This window comes from Thunnus maccoyii, chromosome 20 (genome assembly GCF_910596095.1).
Source record: "Thunnus maccoyii chromosome 20, fThuMac1.1, whole genome shotgun sequence".
Taxonomy (NCBI): domain Eukaryota; kingdom Metazoa; phylum Chordata; class Actinopteri; order Scombriformes; family Scombridae; genus Thunnus; species Thunnus maccoyii.
In genome coordinates this window covers 14,719,475-14,744,502 of record NC_056552.1, presented here as the reverse complement: position 1 = coordinate 14,744,502, position 25,028 = coordinate 14,719,475, and the positions used below count along the sequence as shown (strand labels likewise).

At 38.2% G+C, this 25,028-nt stretch overlaps 1 long non-coding RNA gene across 2 annotated transcripts; it reads left to right on the top strand.

Annotated features, from left to right (window-relative positions):
- The first annotated feature begins 4,727 nt into the window (after window positions 1-4,727).
- On the top strand, window positions 4,728-24,361 carry LOC121887108. 2 transcript variants are annotated; one of them, XR_006092906.1, is made up of 7 exons: window positions 4,728-4,989; window positions 12,628-12,662; window positions 12,968-13,032; window positions 13,157-13,225; window positions 13,714-14,400; window positions 21,674-24,095; window positions 24,178-24,361. It is a non-coding gene; the product is annotated as an uncharacterized LOC121887108 (long non-coding RNA). The 2 variants fall into 2 exon arrangements; XR_006092907.1 differs by lacking the exons at window positions 4,728-4,989; window positions 13,714-14,400 and having other exon boundaries at window positions 12,591-12,662.
- Window positions 24,362-25,028: the final 667 nt, after the last annotated feature.

Sequence of the window (25,028 nt, the reverse complement as noted above, 5' to 3'; positions counted from 1 at the left end):
TTGGGCAGCCGCACTAGCTTATGACGCAGTGAAATGTCAGGTACCTTTGGGAAGACAAGATTAGAGAGCTCAAAGCGATCCGTCTGTCTCTCTCTGTCTCCCCCACTTCTAATCATTTGCCTCTCTGTAGCACACTTCTCTCTTCCTGTTTCTCTTGCATCTCTTCACCCTCTTTCTACTCCTTTGCCATCTCTTCTTTCTTTATTACTCTTTCCATCCTCTCTCTGTCTGTCTAATCCTCTCAAGTGCTGGTTTTCCTAAACCATATTAACACAGGGATCATCTTTGTCTCGTTGAATTAAAATGGAACTGAGAAGGTAGGAGTAGCTGCTGCCAAGTTAAAACCTTGTATCTCTGGAGGTAGTAAGATCAACAGCTTTAATTTTATTTTATATTACACAGAAGACCCTCATACCTCGGTTTCAGGGGCCACAGGGTCTTCAGCTTTGTCGGATCACAGCAGGGTCATGGCAAGGTTTTATTTGTATCAAAACATGGCAGGTATAAAGTTTGTGAGTGAATTGCTAGACGATGTGAGGTAAAAGTTGGACAGAGCCCAATCCTCTTTATTCTCTTCTTCTCTAATTAAACAATGACGGATGTGGGAGCTCCTCAGCCTTGGATATATGGAGGATATAGGAGATCTACAGTCTGACCTGGGGGACATTAGCTCTGATTTTATTGAGAATGAACTGACTGTTGCATTAGCAGATAGGGAGCTTCATTGTTCCACATTATTTGACTCAATACTCAGAACAAGTAATATTAATAATACATTTGACCCTTTTCAAACCCCAGGCCAAAGACTTCGAAAAATGGAAGAATGTCTGTGGCCCATCCACTAGTTCATTAAAAAATCAAAACATAGTCTTTCATTAGCTTAATTCATGGATTTGTTGCACATTACAACCAGAATATTAGGAAAATTATGAAAAACTGCATTCAAGATTCATGATGAATTATACGCAATATAGGTTTGCCTGGAAATTTTCAGTTACAAAATAAATTTCATTGAAAGTCTTAAGGGTGCTTATAGCAACTATAGATTTAAAACGGCATTATAAACACTAAATGACATTGGTGAAAACTGATACTGAAGTGCAACAGCAAACATGTACTGTAGGTTTAACTCACTTTTTCTGACGTTTACTCAATGTTCACATGCTAACACTTGGTACTCTAATTAGCATACAAAGTGCAGCTGAGGCTAATGGGACTTCCATTCGTTTTGCATGTATTTGGTTATGATTGTATAGGATGAATTAAGATTTTGACTTGTTGATGGTGCTAGATGAAAAGTCAGGGAATAACCAAATACTTTACGGTTCATCTTCTTGGGACCACAAATGTCTGTACCAAATTAATGCAATCCAAAACCAAAAGTTGTTGAGATATTTTAGTTTCAACCAAAGTGGTGGACTGACTGACTGACAGACTGACGTTGCCAGAGTCACATCATCAGCATATCCTACGTGGGAAACATTGTTGACAGAAGTTACTTCCGATGCATGTATAGCTGAGTTTTCCCTCTTCTCCAAAAATCAGGGATGGCGGAATGCAGCTAATTAAGACATTAAACTAAATATTTTCATTATCAATTGAACAGAAGAAGATTTTTAATTAACTGATCTTGGACATTTTCTGATGTTTTATGACCATCACAATAACCTGGAGTGCATGGCAATGTCATCAAACATCTTTTTTTGTCCGACCAACAGTCAAAACCCCCAAATATCCAATTTCCCTTATATAAGACAAAGAAAAGCAGCAAATTCTCTTTGTTTCAGTTGTTCCACTGTGTCATCATCTGCAATGCACTCAGGCACACATCTTTTTTGGAAGGCCTTTGCCAATAAAATAGTTGATTGATCAAATGAGTCCTTCAGCAAAATGGATCCTCCAATAAATAAGTATTATTGATTTGTTTGTCAACACTAGCATCCAAGATATTTCATTTCTAAATTGTAATAAGAAAACAAATTGATATATGTAGAACCTGAGGAAACTGTCCTACCATTGTAAATAAAAGCATTAAAATGTTACCTTGTCTCCCTCAAGATCTTGGAAAATGAGAGACAGACTGGGACACACACATACACACACAACATATATCTGTCCTCTTTTTCAACCAGTTAAATAGCCTGAATAACAGTAAAATAATAGCATGCTGCTGAAAACCAGTTGTACAAAGCCCTGTGATGCAAAAAATAGAAATGATTTAATTCATATCCTAATACAAAGCAACTAATCAAAAGAATAAAAGATAAATAATTAAATAAATGTGTCACAACCTTGTCATGGTGAACTGAACAAAAGAAAAAGTTGGCTTTACACTCTGTGAACAAGAAAGGAGGAGAAGTTCATCGGGGGCACAGGTTTGTTTACAAGTGAGTGAACAGGCAGAACAAAGACGGTTTTGTTTCACATCAGCGCTGATGTGTACAAGAGGACAAAGTGTCATAAAAAAGAAGTAAAGATAAAAGAGAACAGAGATCCATAAGGGACCAAGCTTCTCCAGGTAAATTACATTATGTTCCCTTCAATTCTAGGCAGTTTTTCCCTGTAGGGCGATTAAAAGGTCGGTGTCACCATAAAATAGAAGAAAAACAAAACACCACCTGGGCTGCATAAATACTGGATAATATCCTGTACAATAATTATAACTCTGTGTATAGCTATTTAAAAATTTTCCAAGTATATCAGTATATCACTGTCAAAACTAATCATTAAAATTAAATACGCCATTTGTGCTCCCAAAAGATAAGACCACGTTTTCTATAAAACTGCATATTCCCTACAAAGTTCCTCTTTGGTCTAAGCTTGTCTCTCTCACTTAACTGTGGAGATAAACATGTTGGAAGTAAATTATTTCACTTCAGCCTCTTGTTCTGCCATCTGTCATTGTGAGAAACTGTGAAAGCTTCAGCGCCATTTGCACTCGCAGAACAGCACCCTCTTACAATTTTGTGTTACACATCAATCTCCTTTAGTGTTACTGTGGTCACAAAATGGCTAAAAATCAATAAGACAGAAGTCCAAAAGAGCCCATTGGCAATCAGCCATGGTGATGAATAGACAACTAGCTACTCAGTCTCAATGCTTTATTCACACAAAGACATTGTTATCTTGGGAAAAAAAAAAGAACATGCATCAGAGTATCTTGAGTGCCTTTATTTCTTTCTTTATTTGATGCATTTTGACTTTCTAGCTGGTGGTACACACACTTTGTAGCTATGCAGGTTTGTCTCTGATCACATCAAAACAATGTAGCGTACAGTGTACATTTGAGTGTGTGTGTGTGTGCATGTGTATATGACAGAGAGAAGGGGGAGTAAGAGAAGAGGGGGTGTGTGTATTCGGTCTCTTGACTTGTTCACCCGCTAAAATAAGTTGAGGGGTTATTTAAGTGGTTTTGCATCCTGCTGTTAATTTCGTTATCTTTTCAGCCATCGGTCTCTCAGGGGTTTGAGACCCCGGTGTCCGGTCTGGCCAGTGTCACCATGTCACCCCCACTGAGAAAGATGAAAGAGCCAGTTCTGAAGATCCGAAAGTCTGGAAAAACACCACCTCCCCCTTGAGGGAATTCTCCCCTTATGGGGGTTGTCCTCGCTACAACAGCGACCTTCCTCCCAAGAAAAATGTCAGATTCAACTGTTCATGCAAGTGCCCCAAAATGACAAGTATTTATGGTTCACTGATGATCAGATGAAGATATTTATTCTGATAATAACCTGTGAAAAAGTGGGGGTTATCTTATATTCATGTATTAGACAATTACGTGTTCACAAGATCAGAGATCCACTTTGAACGAAGGGAGTACTGGTGTAACATCAGCTGAGAAAGAGAGTGTTGCATTATGGGTTGTTTCTAGCCTTAACGTTGCTAGGCTAGTGAATGTCTTTAAGTCCGTTTAGAGTGAGTCTGTCAGTGCTAAGAGTATTTCGGTAGCTCAATTTAACCTGCAAGAGTTTCCGACGTCTTTACTGCAGAAACGGACCGCGGACTGAATCATCCGTCAAGCAGCCAAGAATTAAGCTACTGCTGTCACAGATGAGGAGGAGCTCAAACAGACAGGCTGAAAATTGCTCACTGCCAGAGAAAATAAATGTGACCACATTCAAGAGCCTGACAGGAGAGAGTATGTAACTGATCGAAAAGCTACACAAATGAGGGATTTACATCCTACTTTAATTGTATTATTTCACTTTTAGGAGAGAAAAGAGAAAAAGAAAGAAAGGCTTCAAGGATGAAGACTTTTTTCATTTAATTAATAGTATATGAGGGAGAGCTTCCCAATAAGGTGTGGAAGTGTGTCTTCAAAAAGTTTTTTAAAAACAGGCGTTGGGAACCTGTGCCAAAACCTAGCCAAACCATAACCAATCATAAAACTTATTTACAGTGATTTGTAACAGTTTTGGATGGGGCAGGCAAAGGATGTTGACCAACCAATGAGTTCAATAGTTTGAGTCTATATGTGCCTGTGAGATCAACCACTTGTGTGTTTTGAATACTGGCACTAATTTGGAAAGTTCCTTGAGCCAGTTAAAGTACCTTAATTGGCTCACATATAAGACTTTTTTTTTTCTGGAAATTACTTTAAAAAAGGACTAGACAATTACATATTCACAACATCAGATATTCTTTTTGAATGGAGTGAGTGCCACTGTAACAGAGAATGTCGCATTATGGGTTGTTTGTAGCTTGTGTGTTGCTAGGCTAGCAGTTTTTTTCAAGTCTGTGTATACTGTGTCTTTTAGAGTTAGCTCAGTTTGCCCAGTTTTACTACTTTACCTGCTTCTGATGACTCATTGTGTCTTGCTGCCACAGAGGAAATAAATTCCTGATGACTGAAATCGATTTGACTGCATCTCCCCAGCGTGTTAAGAGACCAGGGTCCAGGCCATTTGTCATGCTGCCAATAATTACCGGAAACACTAAATGTCATGGTGAGGAGCTCAAACAGACAAAAAGAGCCAAACAGGGGAAAGTGTGAGTATGTGAATACCGCTGCACTGGAAAACATACCTGGACAAGCTACACAGATGTGGGATTTACACTCTGCTTTAATGAAAGTATTTCATGTTTCACTTTTACAAGAGATCTTTGCGGGTATCCAAAAGCAGAACGACTATACCGAAGATTTTACATGTTTTTCCAGTGCAAATATAGTTTTAACATCATACCTTCCCCTTCCAGGACTTCCCTTCATTTTTTGCAGACTTAAACTTGCTTGTGATAAGTAAACCTTGACACACAAACACTGAGTTGACCTTTTTTTTTGGTCAAAGTTCTGTCATTATCATCTGTTAATACAATACAATTGGAATCAGGAATGGTTTTAAAAATGATCTGACAGCCATTTGAGAGTTGGCTGCCAAAAAGCATTTATGAGCCACATGTTGTCAGAAAATCTTTTCCGTGTTGTTTTAAAAATTTGGCTGTTTTACAGTCAGCCTTGAAATTTTGTCCTTGAGAGTTTTAAAAGCAGACTCTGCTAGCATGATGTATGACCACACTGGGAGAATTTAACTCAAAATCAAATCAAAATAAAGGCAGAGGTTTACCTCAAGTAACTTTCAGGTGTCTGCAGGTTCAAAAAGAAAAGAAATAGAAATGTAGTAAAAACAACAACAACAACAAAAAAAGTTAATTCTTTGGAAAATAACCATCAGTGATGGAAAATAAACAACATTTATGGTGAAACAGTCCTTCACCAGGACTTGCCCAATGTCAAATGCATATACAGTATACTGTATTAGCCAATAAATGCTGACAAGAATCCTGTGAGATGGCCTCATTGTTTACAGTAATTATACTAATGGCTCACAATCAATATGAAGTGATATATTAATATCAAAATGATGTACATGGCATGTTTAGTGTTAAACATTTTCAACCCCCACCTGCATTTAAGCCCTGCTGCAGCATCCTTGAGCAGGATAGTGAATCCTCAGCTCTCTGTAGCTAACATGACCCCTGACCTTCCCCACTGAAGGAACAGCAAACCTCCCCTAAGTGATGAAGAAAATATCACATTGCATGCGCAGTACACACATAAAATCTCAGATGCTGCTGCACTCAGAAAATTTAAAAGTAAAAGTAGTAGGACTTAACAGAAAATACAATTCTAATGACTAAATGATAGACGTACTACTGAAAAGAGTGACAGCCATTGTAATTATGTTTTTTCTCGTGTTGCACATCATGCACAACAAACTTCTCCATTGTGGCTTTTTCTAATGTAATCTGCTAACAAACTCAAACAAAATACTGCAGCCTGCTCCTACTGTGTTTTTGACCAACCAGGCGAATTATATTTGGGTTCCATGTTTTGCATATTTTTAAAGCAAACAATGGCAGCATGTTGAACTTTGATGAAGCTCTCAGTGGTGGTTTACGTGTGTGTGTGTGTGTGTGTGTGTATGGTATCCTGACAGTTTTGTTTTATGGGTATTCATGGTTGTTGAGGGGGATGTTTTTTTGTGATACTGTGTGTATTCCCAACATGAGGTCATACATCAGGCAAACAAGGCTGTCAGAGGAGACACACACAGACACAGAACACACACTCATAAAGAAACATACAGAGAGACACTAATACCAAATAGAGAAATAGCAACAAATCGTCAACTCCTCCGTCGTCTCTGGTCTGCTGCCAAAAGCTATTCTTGTTCCAGGCAAGAGGCAAGGTAAGTAAGTAACACAAATTAATCACCACCATTAAAATAAACACCTTACTGTAAAGTATATTTCTTGTTTCAAACTTTAAGTATATGTGTGTATCCAAAGATATATCGTATTTCTCTGTGCCATAGACCTCCACTGTTGTCCAAAAAACTATTAAAAACACGTCATTGAGCCACACCATTGTATGTTCCTTCACCGCAAAGAGTTTTGGAAGCAGTAGTTTGTTTAGAAATGACTCATGTTGTACATATAATTGTATCTTCTGGACACAACCAGGTACAGAGCATTTCATACAAGTTGAAAAGCCGTACATGCGCAGTGACATCTGCCTTACACGGAACTGTTCTTACTTACTTTTATCTGCCTTGTTGGTTTTATTTTCTTTTGTAAAGCACTTTGTAACATTGTTAAGAAAAGTGCTATATAAATAAAGTTTATTATTATTATTACTCTCTGGAGACCAAAAATGTGATCACTTTTACCAGTCTTTGGAGTAGTTTCTTAACAAACTACTATGACAGTAATCTTTGTGGTGATTTCAACCAGTGCATCAGGGTGGCTCAGTGACGTGTTTTTTTAATAGTTTTTGCACAAGAACGGAGGTCTATGGCACAGAGGAATAAGATATATCAGGCTTTGGATACACACACAATACTAAGTAGGATCAATTCATTGTTGGTTTGACACTGCACATGATAAGAAAAATGTAGAAAATCAACAGCCCTATCCTTGAAAATAAAATAGTATCAAGTAAACTGACACACACATGAAACACAGTCCTCCTTTAACACTTACTTACTTTTGGATACAAAGGCCAAACATTACTTGATAAAGCAAATCAAAATGTATTGTTCCTAATGATGATAATAATAATAATAATGTCACATTTTTGAATGGGAACACCCATACATTGACCTGAACATGTGTGTGTGTGTGTGTGTGTGTGTGTGTGTGTGTGTGTGTGTGTGTGTGTGTGTGTGCGCGTGCCTATGCATGTGTGTGTATGTGTGGCTGAGTGTATCAATCTGTGGTTGTATAGAAAATGGACAAAAAACTAAGGTTAAATAATAACTTACTAGTTCCTACTGTATCTAAAGTAAAATAGCAGCATTCATCTTTAAGAGCAGGTGACAGATTTATAATTTACCACAGGTTATCTGAGGACGAAAGGATGTGGGATTTGGGGATCTATGTCTGTTTCTCTTTATGTGTGTGTGTGTGTGTGTGTGTGTGTGTCAGATGTTTTATTCATTTCACAGGGCAGCCAAGGACAAGAGGGAGATTTGAGTTTTTGGAACTGTGTGTATGTTTGGGAGGCTTGGGTTATCTTGTGTTTGTGTGTGTTTTTGTTTGTGGTCTCTCAGTGCCATCTGTTAAATAATGAGTCACCTGTGAAGTCTGTAACAGCAGTATGTGTGTCTCTGCGGGACTATCGTAATCGCTGTCACAATGAATTAAGATTCAACTTATCAACAACACACACAAACAGATACACTCATATGAATACAAATATGCCTTGATTACAACTTCAAAAATCCCAAAGCAATTAATAGGTGATAAATACGACATATGTCTTTTTTCACACTGTTAACTCAAAATTAGAGCTTTCTTTTGGGTGCCTACAGAGAGTTTTTCTCTACTCACTATCTCCATAATCAAGTACTCATCTCTTAAATGTAAATGTGATATAATGATTAATTTTTAAAAATAATCATTCTGTCTCTAGTTTGGTCCTTCCTTACCTAATGGATGGTGCATTGTCATTAAAAATCACTGATGTAAATTGTCACTTTGCCAGGATGGTGCTCTACTTTACCCGAGGGCACACAAGTAATCGTCAGGTAATCATGAAGTAATGTCTTCCAAATTACACTTCGGTGCACTTTACCTAAAGGGGCGCAATAATAGCAACTAATATGTACATATCGGGGGGAAGTAATGATCAATTTGTGTGCCATTTAACCATTTAATTACTTTGAAAAACAGGCTAACGACGTCGCTTGCAGTGGAGTTTCAGAGCTCAAAAGTAGTTTGCAAAGCCAAGCAATTATTGCTTGTAACTGAGCATATGGATGGACAGCAGAGAAGATGATGCTGCAGAAGATGATTTCAGAAGATTCTTTGAATGTTTACTTTTTTTTTTTCCGTCATGACAAATATTGGAATGTATTGTACTTAACATGAATTTTGTTGTCTGTGAGAAATGAACTGACACAGTTTAAACATTCTTGGAGACACTTCATATTCACTTCACTTCAGTACAACATATGAGGTACAAACTTTTTTCTAGCTCAGGCATTGATTCCATGGCCCTTGTGGTCTATTTGGGTATTATTGATGACTTTAATGTTGTAGCTGGTGAAGATGAAGCTAATCTTTACTTTACTGGATGGTTGGGTAGTTTAATCTATAACAATACATTGTATTTTATAAACTCATCACAATTTGTAAAATCTTATCCCAAAAAATAACTATTGCTATGAAATAAATGCAGTGGAGTGAATAGTACAGTATTTAAGTATTTAGCTACATGAAATGGAAACTTTCAAGTAAAGTACCTAAAATTTCTACATACCGTATTTTCTCTAATAGTGGCCGGAGCCTTTATTTACCTCAACTGCAGAGGGTACCAGGCCTTTATTGGAAGCAGGCTTATATTAGAGAGAGGCCTTTATTCCTAATTCCCTCTGTTTGATAAGCATATTTGCTCATATTTTAGTACGAAGCCTCCCTGTTTTCTGATCTGCTTCCATTTACTCTGTTAAATTTTTGTCACTGCATTATGCCATTAATAAAATTAAAAGCCTTCATTTCCCGACTTTTATTGTGAAACATTACACAAACATTTCAATATAACTTGTGTGAAGTATGAGCAGTCAAGTACTGGAGGGGGAATATGGCCAGTGTTAAAGTAGTATAGTTAAAAACTAAACAAATCTGAGGTAACGTTACGCTGGATATAAACATTAATAGCCAGTTAATAGCACAGTCAAATATCAAATATAAGTCAGCTGTCTCTCTAGCTCCAAGCTAACTTTCTTCCTCCCACCTCCAGCTAGCTGTGCTCTGCTCTTTTCCCAGTATCTGATTCTTTTCGGGTCAGTGTCAAAATGTCTTGCAGCTTTCGCTCCTTAATTTTCTTCCGCATGTTCACTCTCTACAGTGTTGTGGCATGGGTGTTATGGAAAATCTAGTCACTGACACTTGCACAGGTCCTATATGGTACTTCAAATATAGCTACCACCATATTGTGGCACTTGTACATAACTACAAACCACAGTCACATTATAACAGGCACCAAGAGGAGGGGGTGGACATTTCTTTTCATTTGATAACGTTAAAAGTAAAGTTAGGCTTTGCTGTCGGTTTCCCAACTCATTTTTAAAAAAGATGAAAGAAAAAGAGGGGGCTAGAGAGTGAATGGTTGGTAAGCTGGTAAGAAACCAGTGAATCAGATCAATAAAAAAATATCAAATTGTTTCACAGCAGTTACTTTCTAGAGCACAAATAAACATACTCACACCCCTGCACACCACCGTGCAACCCTGCAGCGGTGCGCAGCAACACCTGATTTGGTCTGAATACGGCCTGAGTATTTTTTCTTTATTTATTTGACAGCAACAATGCTCATTAATCATCAGTGTACTGTAAATGAGCCTAAAAGGCTCATTTTCATCTGTTGTTGCTGGCCAGATGTTAAAAAGGCAACCTAAATTTAGAATAAAATTACATCTTGTAAAATTGATGGTACACAACATGACAAATATCTGCAGAAAATCACCTCACTTCTGTGGTAGTTGTAGTTTCTCTTACTTTGCATCAGTACTTGTGTTTTCTCTTACCTTCTATTTTTTTGATTGCTATGCATCACAACACCGAGGCAAATTCCTTGTACGTGCAAACCTACTTGGCAATAAACCTGTTTCTGATTCTGACCGACTAAAAACAGTACACCTCCACCAGTCAATGTCACAACACAAAATAGTACATAATAACAATCCTTACTAAGTAAGTAAAAATGTACACATATTTAACTGATTTACTACTAGTAGAGTCAGTGCGTCTTTTGTTCTGAGTTGTGTTGGGTACCTAAACCTTGGTACACCTGCTTGCATGTCTAGTCATAAAACACTGGAATCCATTGCACCTCATGTGGATTCTGTTCTCTTTGAAGAGGGGTTTGACTATAATGATGAAAAGATTTTGGATGGGTTATTATCTTAAATCATTTACTTATTCACTCATGTGTCTAGTCTAGTCCTGAAACAGTGAAACTAGATTTGGTTGTTTTCTTTTGGTTTCTGAAGGTCTAAACAAGTAGTACAAAGTAAGTTATTTTTACATACTGTCATCTACAACAATGAGAAACATGTTAAAGTCTTAAATTAGTAATCTACAACAATGAGAAACATGTTAAAGTCTTAAATTAGTAATCTACAACAATGAGAAACATGTTAAAGTCTTAAATTAGTAAACTATACATCAGTAATTATCTTCAGTGTTGCAAGTACTGTTTTCATCCTGAGTCCACAGCGGAGTCATGAATAAGTTATTTCATCTACTCCCTCTCCTTCTGCTCCCCACCTCTGTTCCTCTCTCTCCTGTATTGCAAACACACACAAACACACACACATCCAAGCTCATTCAAACACAAATACACACAGCAGTGACATGTGGCTGTGGAGCCATTGAAGCAGAAATTATGTCTATTAATCAAAGTAATTGTGTGTATGTGTGTGTACACATGAACGTGTGTCACTGGTAAGAGTGTGCATGTGTGACCATGTGCAATTTAACTGTGCGTGTGCGTGTGTGTGTGTGCCAAGGGTTCACAGCGAGGTCAGCAGCTCTCACTGGTACCAGACTTTTCAACACCCATTTAAATGCAACTCTAATTATCTCACCGATAATTATACACACATTCAAACACAGAGAAAGACGTTGATGCGGGCATGTGCATGTGGGTGCACACATTTGTGTCTGTCTTAAGGTGATTCAACACGTAATGAGATGGAGAGAAAGGAACAGGAAGGCAGACACATTAATGCATCACAAGATGACTTGATGGATGTGTAATGAGCACCCTTTATATGTACAGAAACACACTCACAGAACTGATGTGTCACAGGACCAATTTGCTATATGTTTAACACTAGAATCGCCATGACATCAAATGTATAAAATTCATTTTTCCCTATTATTTAACACTCGTAAATACATATAAACCATATATAATGACAGTCTTTGATTTTAAGAGATTTAGTTATTAAACACATCCTGAGATAATAAGAGTATAGACCAAAAAGAAAGTACAGGTAGGTGTCCATACCAATGTCTGCCTGGTCATCCTACAGTACTGCTATAATTGGAGAGTGGTTTGTGTGTTTGTGTGTCCCACTATTCCTCCAATCCCCTCCAAACTTGCCCCAAAAAAGGTTCAAGGGGCCATATATTTGCATATAGTATAGTATAATATAGTATTTGCATGCATTTGCATATGGTGTTCGTTATTTGTGTTTTTCATCATTTCATCTTAGTTTTAATGTTAAATAAATACTCTGTACTTTTAAGTTTCGATGTAGCATGTAGTATGCAGTATGCAAACAAAAACAAAATCTGCAGTTTGTGATAATAATAATAATTATTATTGTCATTATAATTATTATAACTTTATTTGTACGGCACCTTTCATACAAGAAATGCAGCTCAAAGTGCTTTACAACAAAAGAAATTACATGCGCCAGTGCGTCACATGAAAAGGACATAAAAAGAACGTAAAAGCATGTAAAACATGTTAATGTAACATAAGATGGAAAATAAAACCCACTTGATAACATTAATAAAAATAAGATAAAATAAAGTGAAAATACAATAGATCACCAATCATATGTAATTGCTATTGTTGATGCTATTGTTCACTTCCACTTTCTCAACCTACAGGCTGACAAGGTAATTGGAGCTGCCTGAGGCCACAGGTAATATGTATTACCTGCATATGTATTTTTTTTACTGTTTATTTTCCTCTGTTTGACCTTTGTCTTAAAATGTACAAATAAACATTAACATATTGCTGATTCACCATCTTAGCTAGCTGCTAGCATTACCATGCTAAGAAAGTACCTAGGTGTCTAGCTGATTCATCCCGCAGTAACAACACTGACAATTATCATTTACATACAAAATCTTATTCATACATGACCTAACATGGCCGTGGTTATGTGGGTCTAATTTCAAATTAAGTACGTGCATAAAAACCGCATTGGAAATATTTACTTTTCAGCTGAGCGCTGAGAGGACAGTAGGCAATGAGACAGAAGAGGTCACTGGAGCCGCCTGAGGCTACAGGTAATTAATCATGCTTTCCTATTAACCCCTCATCTATGGACTCAACTACAGTCATAGAATACAATTTAATACGTGGATAATTAACTGCTTTGTGGGTCTCATTTCAAACTATCTGACTTTTCAGCTTAGCACCGTGAGCACAATTGCCAGAGAATGAGGCTGACCACGCCATTGGAGCTGCCAGAAGTCACAGGTAATTAATTACTCATACTTTCCTATTACTTCTTTCATGCAGGGTGTCCACTGCAGGCATATATTAAAATTTAGTAAGTGCATCATATGTGCATTACATGTTATGTAAAATTTTCACAAGTCCCATTATAAGTACATTGACTGTTAATGCATAGTGTCCACTGTAGTGATCACAAACAAATATCCTTCAAACTGAATTTTGGAAAATAATGCTCTTCTGCATGTATTCACATTTGATTAGTTGTAATAAAAACATGAAGCAAAAGCATCTCATTCCATTTCTAACAATTTTTGCATGAAAGGATTCAGCAATTACTATATTCTACCATCATTTGTTTCATTAATGTTTGTTGAGCCACGGCTACTGTTCAGTATTCATCCCACAAAAGATTTTCACATACCACAAACAAAAAAAACATGAAGTTCTCTATGATTATCGGATATCTTAGTTTGACATTAACAATACCAATTTACACTGACTGCCTGCAGTTTTCAACAACATTTGGACACAGGTCAACACCGTATGGCCAGTCAGCAGTGGAAAAGATCAGACAGGACTAGAAAGAAGGATAGAAACTTCAGAAGAGCGTGGACAGCTCCACAAGAAGTCACAAATGCAGTTCAATTTCATACACCTAAGATGGATTTAGTCTGCATTTCCTGCAATGCTGTCATGTTCCCTTAGGAGATGTCAAAAGCTCATGGTGATCACAAATCCTTCAGTGCCTGTTGCAACTACGGAAGAATATTCAAAGACCCTACTGACACCATCAGCAGTCTGTCCTGACAGTGGAAACAAGCCAACATTTTCTCAGATCTTTGTCTTTGATCAAGACAATGAACTTAAGAACAGACTTCACCGGGCAAAGGGTGATGGAGTTGTTAATGCAAACTTTGCATTAACAACAAATGCAACTTTGACCTTGATTCAGGACAAGTTGAAGACTGTCAGTCCTTTGGTAAGGTAAAGAGCAAAGCAAGTACCTTCACAGCAAACCCCAGTAAGGACGTCAGGATGGTGTTTAAGGCAAAGAGCGAGATTCTGTAGGGACAAACAGGGATCAAAGGGTCTTCCCACCAAGGATTCCTCACCATGACAGAAATGATGAGCTTCCCTTCACCTTTGTCAGACGACAGTTTCCTGTCGGCTGGCTTTCTCAGTTACCATCAACAAAGGTCAGGGACAAGAAAATGAGCGATTTTGATATTTTTTGATTTAATGCCTAAGTAAGTGCCTCTGGGAGAAGAATGTGAATATGTTTCTATATATCATGAATACTTTCTATGCCATCACTCAGAGACTTACATTAGCGGAGCATCACTTTGCCCTGGGACAGCCAGTGCACCTCAATATGGAGATTCATCAGTTGACTGGGCGAGCTTTAATAAAGTTGACTATTTTTATCACAGTCTTTACTATGCAGTCTGCAGTGGGGTGCATTCTCCTTCGAATGGCTGTTCAAAAATAAGGGCTTCCCTTATTTTTCCCCATCATTGAGGCAGCTCCATCTGTGCAGCATGCAACTACACTGTAATAGGGAAAATTGTGCTTTGCAAAGTATGTGTCAACTACACAGAAATGATCTTCTCCTCATGTGGTGGTTGTGAGATTGACAGACATAAGAATCTTGTTTCAGCTTGGTTTCCTCAATGTACTGTACACATGTACACTGTACACCGTGTTGTTGGACAGTGGTACAGTCTTACATTTGTTAGCCACCTGAGGTCCACACATTATTTCTGCCATTTTAATACAAGCCAGTTTTACCTCTTCCACTCCTCCCCTTCTACCATAGACCCATCTTTGTCTTTTTGAGGGGAGGACAAGGGATCTTTAGGGGGAGGTATCAGGTCAAAAGTATATGCCACATAGAAGTGGTATACATAATCTGAAAGCCGGGAACCTGAAGATTAATTTGAGATGCAGAACTCTGTGTCAAGTTTTTCTATTCATAAATCTGTAATAAACATTGTATTTTAGTAAGGCGTCTATTCAAATTTTGAAATTTTAGCGTGTATAAGGGCTTTAGAACTAGGGATGTCAGTCTCGGTTAATTTTGCTTTTGACAGACCGACACCCATTAATCAATAACTAACCAGTTAATTTTCAAGGAAAGTTGTGGCGTAGCTTTCGTTTGTGATAGCTGTCAGGCAGTTGGTGGTCAGAGCTAACGTTAGCTTGACTTTTAGCTCATCCTTCTTTTCCTCAAAGTGTTTTTCAGTGAGCTTTGTCACAGTAGCTCTTAATGGCATAACTTGGGCTCTGATTAAAAGACAACCCCCCCTTTTCCAACAGCTGTTTTTGGAAAAATAGCGTCCTTTTTGAATATAACTTACATTATAATATAGTTACATACTCACACACTCTCCTGCTAGGCTCTTGGAAGCGGTAAAAAATTATTTTCTCTGGTAGTTAGCATTATTACGACTGCCTGTTTATCTTTTTGAGCTCCTTATCATTTGTGACAGTGGTATTTGGCAGTTTGACACATCTCATTTCTGCTGTAGGGAAATCGGAAGAGGCTTTGGACCCATTTTCACTTGTCATGAATTTATTTCCGCCATGGTAAAAAAAAAAAACACGTTACATGAGCCTTCAGAAACTCCTGCAGGTTAAACTGGACTAATGAAACACTTAACTGTGACACACTCACAATAAACACACTTTAAGACACTCACTAACATAGCAACATTAATTAAATTACATTGGTACTTTCTCCATTCAAAAGGACGATCTGATGTTGTGAACATGTAGTTTTCTAGCCATTAGCGGAGTGTGTATGCAAATTAACCTATAAATCGACATGCGTAAACTGGTCAAAAATATTCCCAGTGGTAAACCGATTAATGGTTAACTGTTGACTGCCCTACTTAGAACATTATGATGGAAGTTTATGATGGCCATTGCCATGCTCAATTATGTTTCATAAGTTGTTGCAGCAATTTTGGCTTGATACCATTTGTTACACAGATTTGGTGCAAAATTTAACCGTTTTTGACCACTTGAGAATTGATAAAAATGGTCAAAAATCCCTCCAGAATGCCACATTAAGACACCAAGAGCTTGAGGAACACCATGGAAATATTCATGCTGTGATTTGTTGTCAAAAACTTTTGACATTTGGAGATTTCTGTAAGATATGAGATATCAGAAACTCCCTCATTGTCGACATACCTAGGAAAGCCATACATCCTCTGAATGCCTTTGGTCTCTAGTTTGTGTTTATAAAGTTTCATTAGGCTGTGATTGTCCTAGAGGTCACAATAGGTCATTTTATACAGTCAAAAAATGGACTTACTACAATGAAATGGCTACAATGGGGACTAAAACCATCACACATAAATACATTTGGGCTTACTGAATCCACAAGAGTCTCAGCTTTCCAGCCATACCACATTTATGCAATTCCAAGACTGTTTAGGGACTTCAGTATGCAGAAATATTCAAATACACCATTTTTAGAATAGGCGGAAATAACTGCATGGTTTTTGCCTAAAACTGCATCTGTGAAGGGGAAACTTGTGGGTACTCATAGAAGTCATTTTCATTCAGATATATCTTGAGGTGGGAGGTAAAGGGACCCCTTTGAAAATAGCCATGCCAGTTTTTCACTCACCGAAATTTAACCTAACTTTGGAGTGCTATTTAGCCCCTTTCCCAACAAGCCATTATGACATGGTTCCAGTGGTACCAGTGGATGCTTTAAGTCCTCTAGTTTCATATGATACCAGAATCTTCACTGTAGCTTCAAAACTGAGCCTGCTACAGCCTCTGCAGGACAGTAATGCCAGCGTCCTCCAGGAGTTTAAGAGGTTAATTAGCATTTCACCAATGTTGTGTGGCTTTTTGGCTTGGGCAATAAGGAGAGCACACTCAAATGATGCAGTTGCCTGCTTTTGGTCACTTTCAGCCCTAGGAAAACTTTCCCTAATGTTCTGGAGCCAACATAAGTTCATTTTTTCTGAGGAAAAACTCACTGGGTTTACCCACCATCTCAGGGTGTTAAGTAAACTGGTGTTGCTTCAGTTTGCAGGGTTTCATACTTTCATTTGCCAGTTTCTCACTGCAAATGACACACTCAGTTCTGATTTTGTCCATTGCCTCTATGAAGCCAAACTCAAAATAAATGTCCTAGTAAATCCTCTTTTTCTTTTTGAGAAATTCAGCATTCTCTTCTCCCTGTATGGGGCTTTTTTTCTGTCTTTATTCAAGAGCATGGTCTTTCAATTTGAGAGCATGAGTCATTGATTTCACTTTCAGATTTTGTAATTCTTTCCTTCAAAACCCCTCTCTCGCATTCAAATAGCTCCTGCTTGCGCTTAGATTTGCTCTGCTTCTGCTTGCACTAAGATATATCATTGCTTGTAGAGATTTTCTGTGCCCCAGCTTCAGCCCTTCTCTTTGTGCTCAGGCTGCTTATGTGCGCTCATGAAACAGCTACTCTCAAATTTTTTTATGCAACAACCCTGTCAAAATCCTCCAACCAATAGAATGCCATGTGAAGTTTTGACCAATGAAATGATCCCTGCCTCCTTACAGGCACATTCATTTTACTTCTTAGAGCATCCTGTACAGGCGGTTACTCTTTAACCCGGTTCATCCACTCCCGCCCTCCAGGGCTTTATTAAATGTACTTCCCTTGCTTTCGTGTACAACTTTTGGAATGAAAGGACAGTTAATAGATACACTCACTGGCCACTTTATTGGGTACACCTATGCAATCCAATGGAACAGCTCTGCCATAAATTCTACATTTATGAGGCTTATGCATTTTCAGTTTTTGTTGACATTGTCAGAAAGGTGATAATTCTATTTTATGATTATTATTGAGGTTGTGGGTGGTAGTGGTGTCCTGGAGTGCATTATATTGAAAAGTGTTCCTAATATTTTGCTCTCCTCATGTATGTCAATGGAGTGGACAAAATATTAGGAACACCTGCAATAGTCATGTACTGCTGAGCGAGCCAGTGCGAGCAACAGGATATTGACTGCAAGTCACTTAACAGCCACCGGTGTCACTAATGAAAGGAATTTCTGATCATTTCTGATTCTTACAAATACAACCTATAATGGTGCTATTACTTCCTTCAAATTGAATTGATGAAGTCATATCTTTGGGCATGAGTATACATCCCTGATAATATGTTTGGCTCTCAACTGTTGTAGGTTATGTGAACTCTTTTTAGGCAACTAACGACAAAATGGACACCGCCATGTTTCTTTTGTTTTTATCTCTACTTCATTGAGTAGGAACGGGAAAAGTACCAACAGCAAAAGTAACTAGCTAACACATTAAGACAGTAAAAAACAAAAGCAACTTCAATGAGCAACTACTCACATACTACTGTTGCTTATTGAAAGTTACTTTTGTTTTCTACTGTCTTAATGTGTTAGCTGGTTGCTTTTGCTGTTGGTACTTTTCCCATTTTTAAACACTAAAATACAGATGCTGCAAATATGACTTAACCAGTTCAATTTGAAAGATGTAATAGCACCATTAAAATAAAAAAACTTACTTGAGGTCCTTCAGGTGACTTTGTTTCTCTTCTATGGCTACTATTATATGTAACTATTATAGTAAAAGAAAAAGTACCTTGTGCTGGTATATACATTAACTGTCCATTTCAAGAGAAGTACATCTAATAAAGCCCTGGAGGGCAGGAGTGGATGAACTGGGTTAAAGAGTAACCGCCCATAAGAAATGCATAATACTTCTTATGCTCTAAAAAGTAAAGTGAACGCGCCCCCAAGGAAACAGTGATCATGTCATTGGTCAACACTACACCTGGCATTCTATTGGTTGGGGAATTTTTACTGGGTTGTTACAAAAACAATCTCAGCGCAGAGCAGAAATCTGAGAGCAGAGTTTTCTTCACAGAAATGAACGAAATGCTGAGACATGTATATTTTAAGGATGCACGATATTATCGGCACGTCATCGGTATCGGCCGATAAAAGCTCTAAAATGAAATATCGTCATCAGTGAATTCTGCCGATTATGAGAGGCCGATATATCGCCTTCTCCTCCTCCACCTGACTGTGCTTCCCTTGTCGGACTGTTTCACCCTGACGGTCCCGGTGCTTCCTCACAGGCTCCAGTTCACTCAGCTGCCCGACAGACCCGCTGCTTTTTCCCACTTTAACCTGAATAACTGAAAGGTTATATAGGTTAATGCTAGTGGGGTTTGGGACCCCCGGGTTGGAAGCCACTGGGTTAGTTGATGATTTGAATACTGCCTCTTCTCTTGAATGTTGTAAGTGGGCATGTGTAGTGCAACAAAACATTTTAGGTGTTAGGTTGATTTATTGTTTAGTGGATCAAAAGAAAATAAGTGACAACTGTTTGAACTCAAACAGATGTTTGAGTAATTTTCTAGCAAAGATCTTAATATTCACTTCTCCCAGCTTTTCAAATAAGATTTGTTGCTTCCTCTGTTTTGCAGTACATAAATGGAATATCTTTCTTACACGTCTAGCACAATTTGAATGTGCCACTTTGCTCTCTGGGAAATTGTCAAGGAATTTTCCACAATTTTCTGACGTTTTATAGACACAACAATTATTATTATATATAATCATCAATAGATTAATTGATAGTCAAAATAACTGTTTGTTGCAGCCATAGTCCTTTATATAGAAATAACAGCAAAAGTGGAGAAAATGCTTCTTGTCCTGGCATTCTGGCATCCTTCATGTCCCTGAGGGTATTATTGCTAATTTCAAAGTCATTGAGCATTAAATGATGATGATACATGACACTATTGCACTCTTATATATATGAGTACCTAAATATCTTATCTTATTATAATGACAAAGTATTTTGAGATGAACATATTTTTGAACTCAAGAAAAGTCTGATATCCCAAAACCTAGATGTGAAGCAGTGGCTTTTGTGTCTACCCTCTGTCTCTTCATTATGCCTGTCTGCATACAGTATGTAGCTACCTGCTAGTTTCTATAAATACCTGCAAATCCACAGGTCTGTTGGTTTTATGTAAGTGTGTCTTTTTTTAATCTGACTGTAACCTTCTTCCCTCTCACTCTCTCTTTGTATCTGAAATTCATATTCACTTTCTCATAAGTCGCTTGAGTTCAACGAGTTTGCTTAGCTCACAGCAATATTTAATTGACATTTCCTCTTGGTAAGCCAATGAAAGGGACCAAGAACATGAAACCGTCCCGTTTCCCCTGGTTACTGAATGAAATGGTTCCTGTGGTGTTAGGACGAGTGTGTTCCCATGACGACCATATGAGTTTTTGTTCCCATGGTGATATGAAAGTTATTCTAGTTCTTTGATTTCCCAACGGACCAGAATGAGAGAGAGTCAGAGAGGAGGAAAAAAAAAAGATTCTGGAAAGAAGGGAAAACAAAGTGAGACACAGAGGTAGAGAACTATGGAGTGAGTAAATGGAGTGCTACAGACAGATGGATCAGGAAAAAAATTTCAAGAGGATGATGGGAGGTAAAAAAAAAGGTGGAGATAGATATCTGAAAAAAAAATAAAAGGAGAGGGAGAGAGAACTGCTGGCATGACTGGAGGATAAAAACAGATTGTTTTTCTGGTTTTCAGGATCAGTGAATTGAACAGTCCTGCAGCAATCTTAAGTTTATCACCAAGTTTTACACAATCAGTATATCCATCCATCCATTCATCCATCCATTCATCACCCACCCATCCACTCATCCATTCATCCACCCATCTGTTTTTCCTTCCTTATGTCCTTCTTGCTGCCTTTCTTGTGTTTCATCTTCTAAATGAAGGACCCAGTGAGCAGATTTAAATTGTTGCTTTTTGCTTTTTCAAGCTCAGTGAGTTGAACAGGCCCATAGGGATGGGCTGTTTATCACCAAGTTTCCCTGCGACCCACGCTTATTAGGAATATTATGTTTGTTTGGTCTTTGTTTCTTCAGATCTTTGAATTTCACTACTTGTAAAGTTTCTTAGTTATCTCAATATAAAATACAATCTAGATATATACCGTAAAAGTGGCAAAAAAATGTAACAACCTAATCTGTATTGTTCATTGTTAAACTTTTCAAAGTTCAGCAAACTATATCAGTGTAAAGAGTAATTTGTATATATAATAATGCTTTGCTGAGTACTGTAATTCTGGCCAGACACACACACATTTGAACTTCAGCTATGTTCCTTTGTAAATGTACTAAAACATTAATGGCTAACAGTGAAAGTTTGTTGATATCTGCAAAGACTGGCTTGTGTTAAACAGATGTCCTGTTGAGTACAAGAAGCACTGACAGACAAAGAGTGGGAAAAAGAAAGAGTACAGGGAAGACAAAAGAACAAAAGAAACATGCAGTGATTTCCAAAAGTTAGTAAAACTTAACCAAAACCAGGATGACCAGAGTTAGCAGAAATTGGAGTCAAATGGATGCTATAATACAATAGTTTAAAGATCCAACTGACATAGGTGTTTTCTGTTTTTCAGGTTGATTAGACCTTTGCTCAGGTTGAAGTCCATGCAGTCCTGAGAAGAGGTCTGTCTAATCACGCAGTTAAGTGAAAACACCTGTGTAGGTGGACCATGGGTGTGTTGGGTGATTAATTCACTAAATAAAGTACTCATTACAAAAATGTTTTTTGTAATGTACTAGTACTGGTTATACAGAGTTTCTTACAGGATATGAGTGCTGTATGAGTTCACTACAACTTTTAACATATGAGGTATATCAAAATTGCAATCGATCACCAGAGTATGTCACATTTTTAAATGTGTTTCACCTCCTTGTTGTTGGTAATCAGGGAAAATGTCATCAGATAACATCCGATCATGTAAAATTTACTGTAGTTTGACCAAGTATACCCAACTCCAGTCACAGAAAATGTGACATTTTAGGGCTTCACGCTACTTGACAGTACAGGTGGATATAACAAAGACTTGTTGAATAGCACCATTAAAGATTTCAGCTCTCAGTGACAAGTTTAACTGCACACTAATTGTTAACACTCAGTGGGGGAAAAAAGTAATCAAACCAGAAGTTTTACTATGCCCTCAAGTGCTTGTGATTGATAAACTCTGCTGGGAAATTAAGAATCACAATCTGTGACATCAAGTGCAATACTAGCTCCTGCAGAATAGAGCTGTTGTCATTCAGACTACTGCCATTCTGGATTTAAGATAAGATATAGGAGCCTGTTTTCTGCCTTTTCTCCCCCTTGGGTTCACTTTTCTTGAATCTGTAATGAAGTCTAGTCATACCCTGCAATATCTTAAACTGATTATTGAAAAAAAGTGCTGAAAAAGTCTGAAAAAGTCAATTTATAAAGTAACAAGTAGCTTTTGTCAGCTTCACTCAGTCAAAATGTTCTGTATCTGCTTCATAGAAAAATATTTCAGCTTTCCCTCTGTTAGAGGAAAAACCTGCCTGATGTTTTACTGCTCAGATATAGGAAATGTAAACTGGGCTTTGGCCTGATTCATGGCACAAGAATCTGCAAGAGCAAGTATTGATTAATATTAGGAGGATGATGTGGTGGAGAGAGTAATGAGAATGTGAACAGTATGAAGCAGGTAGAACCTGGAGGTCCACCATGTCTGCATGTGATTAGTTTGTTTGTATCTTTTGACAGCCTAAGTTAACATGCTGTGTAAAAACTCTATCTTAGAGTTAATTTGAACCATTTAGATATACATATAACTCTGATAATTCATTCTTCAGGCGCTTTGTTGTTTTTTTTTATCCAGGGCTTTGTTAAAAAAAAAGGCCCAAATTGGATTGATTTTACCCAAACACGTCTTGGTGCCTGTTTAAACAGTCCAGAAGCTATTTGGAGTTTGTTATTCAGATTCCCTCTTCACATTTCTCATTTGCACAAACAACAGATTCTAAATGAGGCTTAAAGCAAACTAAACCTCCACCAAAGGCATCCTTTTGCCAGGTAATCTCCAGTGCATGTACATATGTGTGTGTCTTGTCTGTCAAGTATCAAGTATGAGTATATAATTCATCTCTTTCATCTGGCATCACAAACACACTGATAATTAGGCTGGTACACACACACACTCTCTCTCACACACACACCTAATACAGGCTGATTGGAAGTGTGCTCTTGTATACACCCAAAGGCTCTTGTGCACCTGCTACTGCAGGAAATGAGAACAGACACACATACACACAGACTACAAGCTAGCGGATGCAAAATGTGCAGAAGTGTCTGCATGCAAGCACATACTCAAACACACACACATGCTGGAGATTACCTGGCTCCAGGATGTTATTGGCAGTTGTTTTGTTTGCAAACTCATTTAGAATTTGTTATTTCTATAAACTGGCCAAGTACTTACAGTCAAGATTTGCAAAAGACTGAGACCCAATGCTTCTTTCTCGATTCAATTCAATTTAGGTCAAATTATTCAGTATTTTATACTAGCATGAAAGGTAATATCAGTATTAGTAAACCAACAACGAGATACAGGTGACATGGTGTTTTGTATAGGTGTATATTAAAATCATAGACTGTATATAAAGACGGACAGAGCAAGGTTTGAAGCCCATAGTTCATAGTGCAGTAATTCCCAAAAAGACCACCATTGCCCCCATATTTAGTCTGTAGGACCCATATTTAGCAATTGAGACCATAATGATTTGTTGAAAAAAGTGACTGACTTAGTTATTCTAGAGAGACGTTTACACTTTTTGAGAATCCCTGTCATGCCCTCCACTTCTGCCTCCTCCTAGTGTGTGTGTGTGTGTGGGTGTGTCTCTCTGTCTCTCGTGTCTGTGTCCAAATTGCAATAGTGGAGACAGGTGTGTGGGAGTCGGGCGAACAGCTGCCATCCATCAGGAGTTCTGCTTAAATAGTGGGTGCAACCTCCTACTCACCGCCAGATCGTAGACTCTGTTCATACAGTCAGTCACGCTTCCAGCCTAACTTGTTACTGTTCTGTCAGTATCCAGCATTTGCCTAACTCTTGTTTCTCTGTGCCTGTAGAAGACCTCAGCCTGACCCTGGCTCTGTCTCCAGTCCTCCTGCCTCACCTGCACAGCCCATCGCTCTGCCTGGCTCCCCGCTCCAACCCCTATACCCAGCCCCCAGGTTCCCCAGCTACTAGCCCAGACCTTGGCCCCAGCCTCTCAGTTCACCGCCTTGCAAATAAAATCCTTTTCCAACTCTACTCGCTGCCTCCTGCCTCGGTGTCCTGCTCGTGGGTTCATTAGCCTAGCCTTAACAATCCCTGGCTCCAATTGTGAGTCAGTTGCAGCCAGGGATTTTTTGGAGCCAGCATCTAGCAGCTGTCAGTCACATTGACCTTTAAGGTACTTCTGCCTTGTCTTGAGGCTCAAGCCGTGGTAGTCACTGCTTGGTTAGAATATGTCTCAGTCTGGATGCCCTTTTTGAGTTGCTCTGTTGATGTAGTTGGTCCAGTTAGTTAGTTAATTTATCATTTTATGGGGCGTTATGTGCCAAACTAGCATAGACTTCAGGAAGTCACTGGTCCCAGCCAAGAAATAGTTCATTACATAATGGTAAATGGTCGTTTTTACATTTTGGTTTTTGTGTGGAATAAACAAACAATAGCTGGGAGCTTTGGAGGTGCTGGTGAAAGGACTGTATTCTCTTCCTTTATTTATCAACAGGTCACAGCCTAATTTTTATGTATGAATTAGCTGTTTGTTTGTTTGTTTGTTTTTTTACGTGTACATCATAGCATAATTAATCATGTAGGAAAACAAAACATGCTCATCCACTTGCTGTTCTGTCCTTTTCATGAAATAGTCCAAGAATCAAACACACAGCTTTGTTATATACAGCGTGTGTGTATAATGTCAATTCTCAGTTTG